The sequence below is a fragment of the Euprymna scolopes genome, chromosome 10, assembly GCF_053919585.1.
Source record: "Euprymna scolopes isolate OS-2025 chromosome 10, ASM5391958v1, whole genome shotgun sequence".
NCBI lineage: Eukaryota > Metazoa > Mollusca > Cephalopoda > Sepiida > Sepiolidae > Euprymna > Euprymna scolopes.
In genome coordinates this window covers 107,203,801-107,219,923 of record NC_136491.1, presented here as the reverse complement: position 1 = coordinate 107,219,923, position 16,123 = coordinate 107,203,801, and the positions used below count along the sequence as shown (strand labels likewise).

Genomic DNA, 16,123 nt, shown 5'->3' with positions numbered 1-16,123 from the left:
ATGTAAAAATGTACCGACTTTAAAACGGAACGAAATTTAAATTTCCGTTCCATTTTTACAACCATCGTAAAACAGCATTCTCCGCAAGTTTTACCCCGGAATTGATTAGGATAAGTAAATATGCTTCATCGGCTTTTTTTTTTTTTTTTTTTTTTTGTTTAAACAAAATCATAAAAAATAACAGTTAAAACGCAACAACGAAAGAGAAATTATTTTATTTGTAAATACAGAATTACTTCCCTTGTTGACATCAAAAACATTTCGTTCTTGTCAAATAAAGTTGAATTATTTACAAATAAAACAAATTAAGTATGAAATTTACATATAATTTATGTTTTTAAATAATATAAAATGTCGATTTGCAGGAGATAATGACATTATTAATTGTAGAAATAATTAATTATTATAGATTCGTTATACAAATATGCAAACAAACAGAAGCATTAAATGTGGTCATGTCAGATTATTACATATTGTGGGCGTGTAGTATTGCTCATTGATATCGCGCTTTGCCGTCACTGGCACTCGGTATTCTGAGCGGAATTATAATCAAGAGATTCCGAAGATTATTTTTATAAACTCGCGGCAGCTGTAGCTCATTTAGCACGGCGCCCAAATTTACAACGAAAGTTAGAATTTATATGAAAAATTACAGTAGATTTGAACAAAAGTTAAATTCACAAAAACAAAAAAAAAACAGGCATATAAGTCTACTAAGCTTTTAAACTCCTTCTCAGTACAGACCAATAAGTCTCTTGTGTTTCATGAGTAAGTTGCTGGAATCCATATTAAATAAAGAAGTAGTCAACCACCTCAGCAGAAATAACCTTGAGTGATATGCAATGTTTCCATTCTGCTAGATCTACAGCAGATGTGCTAACGGTTATATCTCATAGGATTAGTGAATCTCTTGACAAAGGCTTCCTTTCTAGGGCAATTACTCTTGACATATCAAAGGCCTTTGATAAGGTATGGCATAAAGGCTTACTTCACAAGATTTCCAGCTATGGTATAACTGGAAATGTTTTCTCAATTATTAAAATCATTTCTCTTTGATAGGTTCAGAAGAGTAGTGGTTGATGGGCAGAAATCAGAAGCCCAGAGTATTGCTTGAGTCCCTCAGGGGTCCATCCAGGGCCCAACTCTCTTTCTGATCTACATCAATGATCTCCCAAAACACATACTTAAATCATTCGTTGACATCTATGCTGATGACACGACCATCTATGACAACACATCAAAGGTCGTAAATGACAAAGTTCTCTCTCCTCTGAGCTTGAGCGTGTGGTAAAATGGGGGAAGAGGTGGTTGGTTACTTTTAATGCATCTGAAACCAAGATTCTATCCTTGCATCATCAACGCTCTGATACCCACCTGGCATCAATTAAAATGGATGGCTCTCGTCTTGGGAAGGCTCCATGTTTTGACAAGCTTCTGGGATTGAACTTTACTCCTGATCTGAAATGGAACACATACATCAAATCTGTTGCCAAGGTCGCTGGAAAAATGGTGGGATCCTTCTACCGCTCCAGTAGATATCTCACTGCTGATGCAATTCTCTATCTATATAAAAGCCAAGTACGTCCGAGGATGGAGTACTGCTGCCATATTTGGCCAGGAGCTGCTAAAAACAGCCTATCTTGCCTTGACAGAGTACAAAATAGACTTTGTGGCCTAGTGGGTGCTGCCCTTTTCTCTTTCCTGCAACCTCTCTCCCACAGAAGGGACGTTGCAAGCCTGTCATTGTTTTATCGTTATTTCCATGGCAAGTGCTCGTCTGAGCTCCAATCTCTGGCCCTTCCACTTTCCAATCTTTCACGAAAAACAACCGTCTAGCTGAAACCACTGTCAAAAATTTTCCCCATTCTTTATCTGTGCCTAAATCAAAACGTAGATTCCATGAACAAAGCTACTTTCTTAGAAGCGCACGCCTGTGGAAATCTCTTCCGTTTGCCTGTTTCCCACCTGACTATAACATGGATGTCTTTAAGGCCAACATAAAGTTCCTGATGAACTGCCCCCTTAAGTAAGACTCTTCATCAAATCTCCATTACTAACGATTACTATGATATTATATATTATCCCATTGATTACTGTACACACAATAACCCTTATTCCCGAGTGGCCTCCGGGCCTTGACTAGTGGTGACTTCCTTGTAAAAAAATAAAAAATAAAAGTATTATTTTCGTAAGGGGGGGCGTTATAATGTGGGTTAAAATTATGAAAAATGATTGTCGAAATTAGTAACATATCCAAAAATTATGAAAAATGATGGAATCTGAATTAATTGATTGGTGTGCTTGTAATGAAATAATCGGCTCAGACAATATATAAAAGTCATTATTATCATAAGGGGTGGCCATAATGTGGATTAAAATTATGAAAAATAATTGTTGAAATTAGTAACATATCCAAGAATTATGAAAAATGATGAAATGTGAATTAATTGATTGGTGTTTTAGTCATGAAATAATCAACCCAGACAATATATCAAAGTTATTATTTTCGTAAGGGAGGGTGGCAAGAATTTAGATTCAAATTTTGAAAAATGATTGTCGAAATTAGTAACATATCCAAGAATTATGAAAAATGATGAAATATGAGTTAATTGATTAGTGTGTTTGTAATGAAATAATATCCCGGACAATATATCAAAGTTATTATTTTCGTAAGGAGAGTATAATGTGAGTTAAAATTATAAAAAGTGATTATCAAAATTAGTAACATATCTAAGAATTATGAAAAATGATGAAATGTGAGTTAATTGATTGGTGTGTTTGTAAAAAGATAATCATCCCAGACAATATATCAAAGTTATTATTTTTATAAGGGTGGAGTGGCGATAATGTGGGTTAAAATTATGATAAATGATTGTCGAAATTAGTAACATATCCGGGAATTATGAAATATGATGAAATGTGAGTTAATGGATTGGTGTGTTTGTAATGAAATAATAAGCCCAGACAATATATGAAAGTGTTTATTTTCGTAAAGGAAGGGGGCCAAAATGTGTTTAAAATTATGAAAAATGGTTGTCGAAATTAGTAACATATCCAAGAATTATGAAAAATGATGAAATGTGAGTTAATTTATTGGTTTGTTTGTAATGAAATAATCGACCCAGACAATTTATCAGTTTGTGCAGGTGGTTAATAATATTTTTCTTAATTTTCAATGTTAACTTCAGGGAATGATGTCACAGTTGTAGTGGTGAGTAGAAAGACAGATTATTATGCTGCTTTTTAACGTGCTCTGGAGTTCTCTAGCAATTAACAAACCCTCACTTTTGGGGTGAGGCTGGAGGGAGTAATGTCCATTTTGGGTTCACTATGCAATCTCCCACAATATCATATTCCAAAACTATGGAATAACTATGGAATCATGTTCCGGAAATGACATCGTTTCTCTTACTAATGTGTTGTTGGCAGTTGTGGTAGGAAGCAGGAAGAACTACATTAATATTGAAAATTGTGGTAAAGTAAAAGTTTCCTGATCATCATTTGTGTCAATGCATTTATGTAATTATTTGGAAAACCTGATGAGTTATGGTCAAGAAATGGTATCATTTCACTTCAAATGATGCTGTCAGTAGTAGGGAGGGAAAGAACACAGTAATGTGGAATTTTGTAGTGAAGCAAGGGTTGCTTAATCACAAAGCTTCTCAACATATTTGTTTATTTGTTTGTAAAGCCGGCTGATAATCTTCCGAAAATCACGTCTTTTTTCAAAAAAATTTTGTTATCGGTAAAAACAAAACGTAATGTTTAATTCCGTAAAAAAAAAAAAAAAAAATTTAGTTAAAAAAAAACGTAAAGAAATGGAGATATGTGCATGAGAATATTATGTTTTTTTTTTTTTTTTAAACATTTCACTTATCTATATATATAAAAGCGAAAATGTATGTATGTATGTATGTACGCTTTTCCTCGATGTCCACAAAAGGCTTCTTTCAGAGAAGCGCTCACTCGCTTCACAACTTCTTAAAACTTTTTATATCATCTATAAATTGTAATATCTCACAGTTAACCACGGAGCTCGCCTGTCTATTTAATTTTATTGACTTTCAAACGTTAATTATTCCACATTTCCCGCATCGGCACGCGTTACATTCGGTTTGCGGTATAAACAAAAAGCGAAACTCGACTCTAATCACAGGCCCAGAGCCAGTGGTCTCTAGAGAGCTAAGTAACATTTGGTCAATGTCGACTTCGTCATATCAGACAGTAGCTTTCATTTCGAGACGAGGGAGCGGGTTTTTAAAAACAAACAAACCGATTTATTGACCTCATTAAAAACTGTCCCGCACAAAATGCTAACTGCTGAATAGCTATCGCCGTCACGTCAATCAAAAATGCGCACCTGTTTTTTTTTCACACTTTACTATTTTCCAACTGCGCGTCGTCAAGGCTTTTTTTTTCACGGGCACCTGTTTTTTTTCACATATACCTACAAACACCCGGGCAACGCCGGGTATCCCTTGCTAGTTGTAAATAAGATAAAAAATTATCACCTCACCAGCAATAGGACCAAGCATATAAGATCAACTGTAGGTTCTTTGATATGACAGGGACGTGTTCGAAATGAATGTTTCTCTTTAGAGCACAAGTGAAGCATGATACTTGACTTTTGCATTTTTAACTTTCATGCAAACTATCTATATATATATAAAAGCGAAAATGTGTGTATGTTTGCATGTGTGTTTGTATGTCTTGCAAAAACTTTCAACATAGGTTCACGAGATTGGTATCATTTTAAAGTTCCAACCTTCGCCCGACAAATATCGAAAAATTGGCCAAAATCATTAATTTCTTCACCCTAAAATCATCAGTTTTCTACAGGTAGGGGCCAGCAAAAACCGTCCTCTCATGACAAGTTCACTTCTACGCATGCGCAAATGACGTCGGAACATGATTTAGTTTAAATTTAAAAAAAAAAAACGATCCAATTTCGTTGACGTCGTCTTAGCTCAGTTGCTTAGAGCACGGCCTCATTATCTAAAGGTTTTGGGTTCGAATCGTGGTGTGAGGTGTCTTTTTTTCGATTTTTTACATTTTAATATTGAAACAGGGTTATTTAAGCCAGTGTTTTTTTTGGGGGGGGTTTTATTTTTCAGATTTTTTAAAGAAGCTTTAACATTCGTTTTTCTGTTTTATTTTTCCATCACATTAGTGTTTTCTTTTTTTGTTTTTCCCATTTTTACATTTAACATCGTTCGTTTGCCTTACGTTAGTTTTTTTTTTTTTTTTTTCGATTTTTTAAAGTTTTAACATTTATTTTTTAAAAAAATATTTACTTCGCTTATTCTTATGTTTTGATTACACCCCTCCCCCACCCGAGCACACACACCTCTAAACACCCGGGCAACGCCGGGTACCCCCCCCCGCTAGTTATATATAAAAATAATTTTATAAACAGTAAGTTCTCTACAGTGTACTGTAGACTACAATGTATTGTGGACTAAGTCACTACGGGCAAGCATGTGAAGTTTCCTCCTGTTGCACCACAATGGGTCTAAATTAGAGCAGACAGTCAATCGATTTGATTGAAAAATGGGCGATTTCACTGATTTCGATGACAATAAAAATATGGAAGTGTGAAAAATTTGTTGATCATCATTTAATCCCAGGCAACATCGGATTCCCTTGTTAGTATTATATATATATATATATATATATATATATATATATATATATATATACTAGTAGGCTGGCCAGTATTGCTTGATCATAAAATATATATATAAATATTATATTTTAATGCAGAATTCTTATTTATTATAAACAGAAATATCGTAGGTATTAAACGTGACGTTAAATTCCTTATAAAAAATGATGTAAAAAAAAACGGAAAGAAACTGAGACATGTGTGTGTTTTTTTCTAAACAGTTTACTTCTTGTAATTAAAAAAGAAAAAAAAATACTCAAGCTGAGATTGAAACCAAAACCTAAAGACTGTGAGTCAAATACGATGACCATTACACCAGCTTGAGATTACTTTTAAATTGTGTTTTCAAACCAACTCATACTTAACATAATAATCATATTTCATGACTGCGCATGTGCAGTCATGAAACAGTTGAAAACAAATAGATATCTGATGGCCTCCGACGTACCAATTTTTCAATTTTGACCCCTTAGCAACACTTTTCTCCAGATAAAAATGGATTAAAAAATTTTCCACATGTCTAAATACTCTATATACCAAATTTCAAATCTGTAGATAAAAAATTCATAGGGGTTATAGGTTGAGAAGTGTCTTCACACACACTCTCACTTTTATAGATATATAAATATATAAGAAAAATGCAGTTTCTTACTTTTTTCCTCTACGTATATCTACCTCTGCCTATAGTTATATATACTAGTTTATCTTCCTTTTAAAGAAATAACAAATTCAAAAGTGTATTAGTTAGATTAATTCGACTGTTAAAAAATGTCTGTAAAATCCAAAACCACTGAACTTATTATAAATTATGGAATACATATTCTAACAAATAGGGTGTGCAAGATGGGTGTATTATTATTTTTTATAAACTTTATAATTTAAGACGATTCCAACGGGAAGAAAAACATTTAATGATTTGCACACACTCAAATGAATTCAAATGTTAAGAATTTGGTATTTCTATCTATTGTCTAACAGAATGCATAATTTGACCCAGAAATGAGCAGATATCGGTTAAAGGTTGAAACAATAGACAAAGGAAATAGTAAAAATTCCGATGGGAAAGAATGCAATTATAAGTAAAATCATCACAAAGAAAAATTCAGTCAGAGAGAGAGAAAGAGAGCTGCAGCATGTGTCACCATTTTTTTACCAGCCACCAGCCAATCGTCTAACCACGCACCTCCCAGTGCCTTTCAGTAAACATCAGACAAGAATAACAATTTGTTGCAGAAAGCTGATTGTCGGAGTGAAATAAAAACAATAATATATTTTTGTAGATCAACTGTGTTGTGATTTTTACTTTACTGTCAGTGTGTGTAAATATTTTGTGCCAGCAACAAAAGTACATGTAAACATTATATAGACTGGACAAAGGTATTTTGAACAACCGACCACAGTGATTATGCAACAAACTAAACTGTGTCACACATCCAAAAGAAAGAAAATTAGAAAATGAAAAGTAAACCCTTCTATACTAAGGTAATTTCTCATTAAAAATTACCTTGTATGACATTTTTCTCTTGCGGAGAAACAAATAAATACAAAAAAAAATGAAAAGTAATCCTATATTTGCTGCTTATACTAATCCTGGAATGATAATTCTACAAATATATTTATAAAACTAGCTAAACTACTTGGTGTAACCCCCCCTTTTTTTTATTTACATGAAAGTCACCACTTATCAAGGGCCGGAAGTCACTCAAGGATAAGGGTTAATGAGTATACGGTAGTCACTAAGACAACAGTGTATTAATGGCTTGTGGTGGAAATAGGGTAGAAATGGATTATTTAGTGAGGGTGGCTCAACAAAAAGTTATTTACATTGGGCTTGGAGATGACCATATTGTAGTTAGACTTCAACAGGCAGGCAGTTCTACGTAAGAAGATCTGTTCATGGAATTTGCATTTAGATTTAGGCACAGATAATGAGGAAGAACTTTTATTGGACGAATGTTTTTGTGAAAGTTTAGGACATTTCGGATTAAAAAGAACTCTCGTCTCTGTCATATTTAAATTTTGATTTTGTTCTCCTAATAAACTTTTCTACTAATTTCGAAAATGGCACACCAGCTCCCAGATTAATACTCTCAACCGACTTTCTGGTTTAAAAAATAAAATTTCACGTCTTAAACTTTTTATTTCTTTTCTGAAATCCTGTTTGGAAAATAATAATACGAAGGCTACGAAGTCTACCTTGAACTCTATCAATGTGAGCTTTCTATCGATCCGGTAGATATCTCACTGTTGATGCAATTCTCTATCTATATAAGAGCCAGGTACGTCCAAGGATGGAATACTGTTGCCACATCTGGGCAGGAGCTGCTAGAAAGGACTTGTCCTGCCTTGATAGAGTTCAAAATAGACTTCGTAGCCTCGTAGGAGATGTCCTTTTCTCTTCCCTGCAACCTCTATCTCACAGAAGAGATGTTGCGAGTTTGTCTCTGATGTATTGTTATTTTCATGAAAAGTGTTCGACTGAGCTTCAGTCTATGGTCCCCCCTTGCCTAACTTTCACAAGAAACACTCGTCTAGCTGAAAACACGATCAATAATTCCCCCCACTCTTTATCTGTGCCTAAATCTAAACGTAGATTCCATGAACAAAGCTTCTTTCTTAGAACTGCACACCTGTGGAATTGTCTTCCGTTTTCCTTCTTTCCGGCTGACTACAATATGGTTGTGTTCAAGTCTAACGTAAATAAGTTCTTCATGAGCCGTTGCATATAAGTTATCAGATTTACCAAATTTTCATTACTAATGATTACTATATTGTCCAATTTCTACTGTACACTCTTTAACTCTTATCCTTGAGTGGCCTCTTGGCCTTGATAATGTGGTGATGCCTGTGTAAAAAAAAAACAAAAAAAAAACTTATAATAATAAAAGCTCAACACTATCAAGGGAAGCAAAAACAATAATATTAAATGAAAGATGAGGAATAAAAGTTAAATATAAATTTATTAAATCATCAGAAAAATAAGGAAAATGAAGGGGGAAATTAAGAAAAAGACCTCTTTAGGCCATGGCACTTCAAAGCTAAAATCTTTTCATCAGAAGAGGAGAAAGACTAGAATTATGCAAAATACAAATATAAAAAACAACTGGCTAAATGGCATTTAGAAATGAAATGAGAATGAAGAAATATGATAAAATGGTAAAAAGTAATTAAAAGTAGGTAAAACATATAAGAGTAAATCGGAAGGGTAGTATATATGTAGGTAATATTTAAAAACATATAGACCACTATGAAATAATTTGGATCATTAAAGAAATGCCAATAATAAAAGCAGAAAGGAAAAAATAGTTATATATTAGTGTTTGGACAATTAACCAGAATTGGAAATCAGAAAAATCAGAACTTTTGGAGAGTATCAGAATTGGAAAAATGTGTGCCTATTTCCAAAGCCAAAAACGATTCTTTAGTGTTTTTTATTTGATTTTGTTTAAATAGAAATCTTCCACTGCTGATAGTAATGATAAAATAATAAATATCTATTGATTGTACGTTACTAGTAAAACTAAAATCTATACATCATCTTCCACAAGGGTATTTTTATGCTTGGAAAAATATCTGCACATTTAACTATCTGCATACTTGACATGTGTTTTTACAATAATACTATATATATAAAAGCGAAAATGTGTGTGTGTGTATGCGCATTTTTTTCTGTATGTCCGCCAAAGGTTTTTTCGCCGGGCTTCTCTGAAGGGAGGGGGGGGATTACCATTTCTTAGAACTTTTTATATACCATCTAAATAATAATATCTAAGATTTGCGAACGTGCGTTGCATCTAGATTTATTTACATCGACTTTTACAAAATTCTTGCTATTTTGGCTTCTCTCGAGTGTGTCTAACTTTTTAGTATAAATAAAGTGAAACTAGCTTTTAATCAATGTGGGGGAAACTTATATCAGACAATTGCTATTCGATTGGACACTATCCTTTAAATGGGGAGCTGGTTTCTCCTTCCCCCACCCCCAACATCTTGGGGAAACAAAACCAGAAAAACTACCTCGCAGCCAAAGTTGGGTAAACAAACCCAAAAAAGCTGTCTCGCAGTTAAAATTCACTGCGGGATTTCATTTAGTCTATGGCGTGATATTTGATCTCATTAAATCCACGCACCTTGCAATTGTTTTTAATCCTTAAACTGAAACGTTTTTCACTTGTTGGCTTAGCGGTAACATGTCAGGATTTTTTCACACTTTTTTTTTTCACCTTCGCCTCAAGGTTTCGGGTTCGTCCTACATATCTCCAAATTTTTTTTTCTTTTTTTTTTTAAAGAAGTTAAACATCGTTTTTTATTGTTTTATTTTATATTTCAACAGGGTTATTACTTCACCCATTTTGTTTTAATCTACCCCCCCCCCAACACACGCACCTCCAAACACCCGGGCACCAAAGCTAGTCTATATATATAAAAGGCAAAATGTGTGTGTGTGTTTGTATGTCCACCAAAAACTTTCGACACAGGCCACGGATTTTTGCCAGATAGGTATCATTTTCAAGCTCGAACCTTCGCCGAAAAATATCGAAAAATTGACCCAAAACATTAATTCCTTTACCCTCAACCAGAACCATTTTTACCAGGAGGGGGTCGAAAAAAAAATTGTATCTTCATGACAAGATGGCTTCTATGCATGCGTCGACACACGCAAAATACGTACTTGAATTTGTTTAAATACTATAAAAACCGACCTACTTTCGCCCGCATGTCTATAGCGCGATGGGTTAAGTGACAGCGTCATTACAGGTTCAATCTCAGTTATCAGATAATTTTTTTTTCTTGATTTTTAAGCATTTAATATTGAAACAAGGTTATTTCTATTTTTTTCCGCTTTTTGCTGTGATTTTTATGTTTTTGTTTTTTTCTCCTTTTTTTGGCTTTTGTTTATCCGATTGTTTTACGTCTATTCGCTGTTTTTTTTGTTTTGTTTTTTTTTTCGATTTTTTTTATAAAGTATAAACAGGGTTATTAATTTGCTTATTCTTTACCCCTCCCCCCCTTCACACACACCTACAAACACCCGGGCGACGCCGGATACCCCCGCTAGTCTATAATATAAATCGCAAATGTCTGTATGTCTCGCTAAAACTTTCGACACACACAACCAACACTGATAAAATTGACATCGTTTGAAAGCTCAGTCTCTCTGTCTACAAATATCCCAAAATTAATCAAAAACATTCATTCTTTCACCGTCAACTGGGATATGTTTTTACAAGGAGGGGTAAGTTTTTTCATCGACATTGTTGCAAAGTCATACGCCTTGCAATGACTAAGCTTAATTTGAATGGCAGCGACGTCATATGTCATGATGGTAAGAGCCACTAAACCGGTTGCTTCTTCATTTATTTTTAACTCTTAGCATTACAGGTTCGAGCCTACCTGCTCACTATTTTTTTTTTTCACTTGCAAGGGTACTCACTTCTATTTACATTTTTTTAGGGGGTGGTTGATTTTTTGTTTAAAATTTTTTTTTTTTTTTTAACTTTTTTTTAGGGCTCCATTGATCAATAACCTTACCATAAAACCTCTCCACACTCAGGAAATGTTGGGTACCTCTGCTAGTCTGGAATAAAAAACAACTCTATTGTTAAATATTTAGAGATTTATAAAGAATCGGAATCGGTAATTGTATCGGAATCGTGAAAACTATTCGAATTGTCCCATCACTAATATATATATATTATAAGGGAGTCACCACTTATCAAGGCCTGAAGCCCATTCGAGGATAAAGGTTGATAAATGTAAGTGCAGTAATCGTTAATGGTGTGCATTGGGCATAATTAGATTATTTTAAGGTATAACTGAACAAGAACATTTTTACATTGGACTTGAAAGTTGCCATATTGTATTTGTCCAGCGGGCAGTCATAGGAAAGAAGCTTTGTTCATGGAATCTGCATTCAATTTAGCACAAATAGAAATGGGGGGGGGTGATAATGGTTGTAGCTAGTCAGGTGTTTTTTTTTGTGAACGTCTGGAAAAGGGGAGCTATAGATTGGAGCTCACACAAGCACTTGCCATAAAATTAACAATATATGAGATTATGCATGCGTTGGACAACGTCGGTTGACCCTGCTAGCATTGAGTAATGATTTAAGAAGAGTTTTAAATAAGGTGGTTGACCATAAAAACTGAAGACAGGCAGACATTTCTTTTAAGAGACAGAAAGTCTCATGAGAATTCACATCCATGACAACAAATGTGTCATTTTAATAAGCACATCATCAACTGATTCTTTTTGGTTTTATTTTTTATTTATTTTTTTTTTTTAGGGGGAGGGGTCATTTTAAAATTCGTTTTCGTTGTTTCTTTCAAAATTGTGTTTGCTTTCAACTTTGACATAATGAAACAACATGGATAGGAACGGCAACAAAAGAAATTCAATATGGGTTAAACAAAGAAAGTAAGAAGAGACAAATTTAATTTGTCTCATATCTCAATCTCTCTCTCTCTCTCTCTCGTTCTCTCTCTCGTTCTCTCTCTCCCTCTCTCTCTCTATATATATATATTTATCTATTCTTATTGCCTGATTCAAAATGGCGACACTAATCTTAAATGTATCCATTGTTTCCATGCTTCAAGATTAAACGATCACTCATCAATTCATTGCTTCACATACTGAAATAGCATTGTAGATGACTGTAAAAGTAGTATAGTAGTAGTAGTAGTAGTAGTAGTAGTAGTAGTAATATCTTATTATCTTGTATATAATAATTTGATTGCAGAAATTCCTCTCTGATTAAAATACTGTAGTTTTCAACAACATATGCCACATACAAATTTATTACGTCTAGTCTATTAGCCACTATCTTATGTAACTTTATAAATACTTTTCTGATACATCTAGGCATTTAAATAAAATCCTAGATTACATCTGAAGACCTACAGCAGCACTATCGCATTAACATATAGAGAAAGTAGTCCCAATTGTCCCTCCCTATTACCGAACTCCTACCACCGAACCCAGTAAACACCACATGGTACTGATACTGTAAGGAAAAAGTGTAAGGAAAAATTCAAGATGGCGCCCGACTCTCTCTTTAACACGGTAAGATATCCTCAACACGGCACAAGAAGCAACAGCCACACGATTCCCCAGCCAACTCAATCGTCACTCCCCCACGTCTTTCCCCTCACCCGCTTTTATCGTCGTTCTAGGCCGGCTAAATTTGCATATTCCGAGAATTCGTGTGACTTTGCGAGACATCATACTTTACAAAAGACGGCGGTCGCCATCTTGGTCCTCTTTTCTATTTTTGGTCGGTAACGCTGAGCTGGTCTCGAGGTAAGTCTTTTTCCCCTCATCCGTCTCTCCCACGTACCCACACAACACGCGGGCGCTTATCTCCTGGATGCACGTTACACTCCCCCCTGATCTGATGATCACATAGAGAGCACTGGGGGGGGCCTTTTAGTGCGTGTGCTTCTGCGAAGAGGTACATTCACTGTTTCAGATTCGGGCTCTGGATCTGGTTCCGCCTCATCAGATGAAGTATCGCTATCAGTCTCTGGAAGGGGCTCACTGAATCCGTGCATCGGCAGCTCATCGCTAGACGCTTCACTGCTTTCTTCTGTAGTTGTATGACGCACCTCGGTAGCTGGGCGAAGATCTCGCACATATCGTGGGGTTCCATCGACCAAAACAGACTGCTGGCTAATCACTCCAGATATGTGTCCTCGCTTAAACTTGTCGGTGCACCGATTTCCTGGAGGCCGCACCCACACTGGATCTCCCACTTCATATCTGTTATATGTTCCCTTGTCGGTTGGCTGCGTAGTGTTGATTCCCTTCACTCCGACTCGGTACGTGTAAATAGCATTCGCAGGTGCGGTTGAAGGGGACGTCCCGTCCTTTGGCGTAATGTTGTACCAATATGTTGCTTCCGCAATAGTACATCGCTTCCTGGCAGCAATTCTCTTGATGCTGCGATGGCTTCTTTCAGCAATGCCATTTCCTGACGGCACATGCGCACATCGCAACCGTAGTCGGACGCCCCACTCATCTAACAACTGCCGGACTTGCTGGCTACAAAACGCTGCATCATTGTCAGTCAGGAGCTCTTCGGCGCACCTCGCTCAAAAAAAATGGATGATAGGTGGCGAACAACATTTGCTGAATCCTGTCTGGTCATCTGCCGCCACACCGCAAATCTCGTAGGCCCGCAATCAATGAGAGTTAGAAAGGGCTTGCCACTGTAATGGGTAATATCCATGGCCAGCCGCTGCCACACACTCTCAACTTCCAAGCGACCCTTCTGCCATCGCTCTGGTGCAGGATCAATAGACTGGCAAGCCTCACAATTTCTGACGATCTGTCTGACATCCATCTTGGTCACTGCTGAGTATGCACGCCTCACAAAATAAAGGGTCCTCTTGATACCCGGATGTCCGCTCTGTGCATGATTTTTTTGTATTTGACATGGGTCGATTGCAACTGCACAAGATCGAGCAGTAATCTCCATTCCCATCTTCGCGGCTTCATACCATTTGTGAGGTACACGGGTCAGTTGGTCAGCACGATTACAATGTGATGGCACCAGAGTGACGCTCAGTGATAGCCCATACTCAGATACCAGGTTTTTTAGCGTGTCTAGCCTTTTCCGTATTAACATTTCGCTTGCTGCCTTGGTACGGATTCGTGTCCGTCCTGAAAGTGTGTCAGACACCCAGTGGTAGACACAGAGAGAATCTGTGTACAAGGTCAACTTCTTAGACTGCCACTGCAGGGCCAGATTTACCCCCTTTACAACAGCGTCCAGCTCTGCCAGGTTGATATGCTGAGAATCTGTTACGGGCCGCAGCCAACACGCATCCTCGAACACGTTTCCTCCTTGCTCCAACGATACTCCCAACGCCAAAGAACTGGCATCAACCCACACACCTACGTTGTCTCCGGTAACACACCACCGCCCGCAGGCAGGGTCCTTCTTGTTCACTCTCTCCAGTGTCTCTTTAATCATCAGAGTTAGTAGGACATCATCGGATATGTCATCCCAACCCGTGGTTGTTAAATTTGCTCTGCGTTTAATCACACCAACAGCTGCGCGGAGCCAGCCACAGACCGGTAAGTGACCAACAAGTTTTCCACATCAAGAAAAAACGGTCCGCCTTGTAACGAGGTTGGGGATGCTTGGAATTTCACTGCCACGCCTCCATTGTAGGGTGCCATCTTCTTCATAAACATCCAATCCCAATACACGTGCTCCTTCCCTTAAACGTTCGGGATTCTTGCATTCCAGACCAAACTGAGCCAACTTTTCTTTGACACACGACGCAGACTGTACATCTTCATTGACGTATACGTCATCAATGTAAGCTGACGTTGAGTCCCTCATGGGCTTTTCTTGGGACAATACTGTGTTGACAATAGTCTTCATGATCTGTGGTGCCACATTTAGGCCGAAGCCAAGGCGTGTAAGGCAGTACCTCTGCCCCTGGAACCAAACTGTCTGGAACGGCCACAACGTCTCATCAACTCGCACCTGTAAATAGGCTTTTCGCAAATCCAATATTGAGACATTAGTGCCTTTCTGACGCCATTCCCTCAACTTACTGGCGCATACGTCAGCATCGGCAGTGTAGGCTTCAATATGCTTGTTAAGCTCCCTATAGTCCAGCACGGGCCGTACTTTCGACTTGTTATGCTGGACTACTGCCATCAAGGGTATTAGACCCTTCGGAGGCCCAAGCTTGTCCTCAGGGTAGGGGATTAACCAGCCATCTTGGATCCACGCCTTTAGTTCCCTTTCGTATTCTGCTCGGGCCTCACTGGGTATAGGGTACTCTGCAACCCCATTCTTGAGTTTAGTCGGTGCCATTCCCTCGGTCCACTTCCAAGATGCAATCCAGGCCCTCTTGCGCGAGTCGTAGTCCACTGTAAAATCCGGCCGATCGATATGGAGCGCTGCACACACTGGGGCCTCTAAGAATCGCACCTTTCCATCCCGATGAATTGCGACTCCCCCCAGCGCCTTGATGGCATCGTATCCGAGCAACAGGTCAAACCCCAGGAGATTTCCTTGGGTCACGAGCACATTGATCTTAGTGGCTGCACCGGTGTCCGTGTAGATCTTGACAGTTCCAGCTCCACAGCATGTCTGGGTCTCGCCTCCTATCGTGGTGACTTTGATCTTCCTCTTAGTCCAACTTGGACACAGCCTGGTGCTCACTATAGTATGCGAACAGCCGGAGTCGAGAAGTGCTGAGCAGGGTATCCTGTTTACGTAGACGGTCATTACTGGTTGCGCCTTGTTCAAATTTTGCTCGGGGAGCAGGGCGGCGCTGACGTCCTCTCCCCTGATACGTTTCCCGCACAGTTTTGGGCTAGATGCCCCAAACCGCCACACTTAAAACAGCGCACACGCCCCCTGTTGGTGCAATTCCTTGCAAAATGTCCGCATCGGCCGCAGTGAAAACATTTCCCATTGCTTGCAGGGTTCTGATT

At 37.6% G+C, this 16,123-nt stretch overlaps 1 long non-coding RNA gene and 1 pseudogene across 1 annotated transcript in view; one reads left to right on the top strand and one right to left on the bottom strand.

Annotated features, from left to right (window-relative positions):
- The window catches only part of LOC145286197 (uncharacterized), a 239,429-nt gene that overhangs the window by 127,648 nt on the left and 95,658 nt on the right, over positions 1-16,123 (bottom strand). The gene's annotated exons all lie outside the window — the stretch shown is intronic.
- Positions 499-616, top strand: LOC145286789 (U11 spliceosomal RNA; annotated as a pseudogene).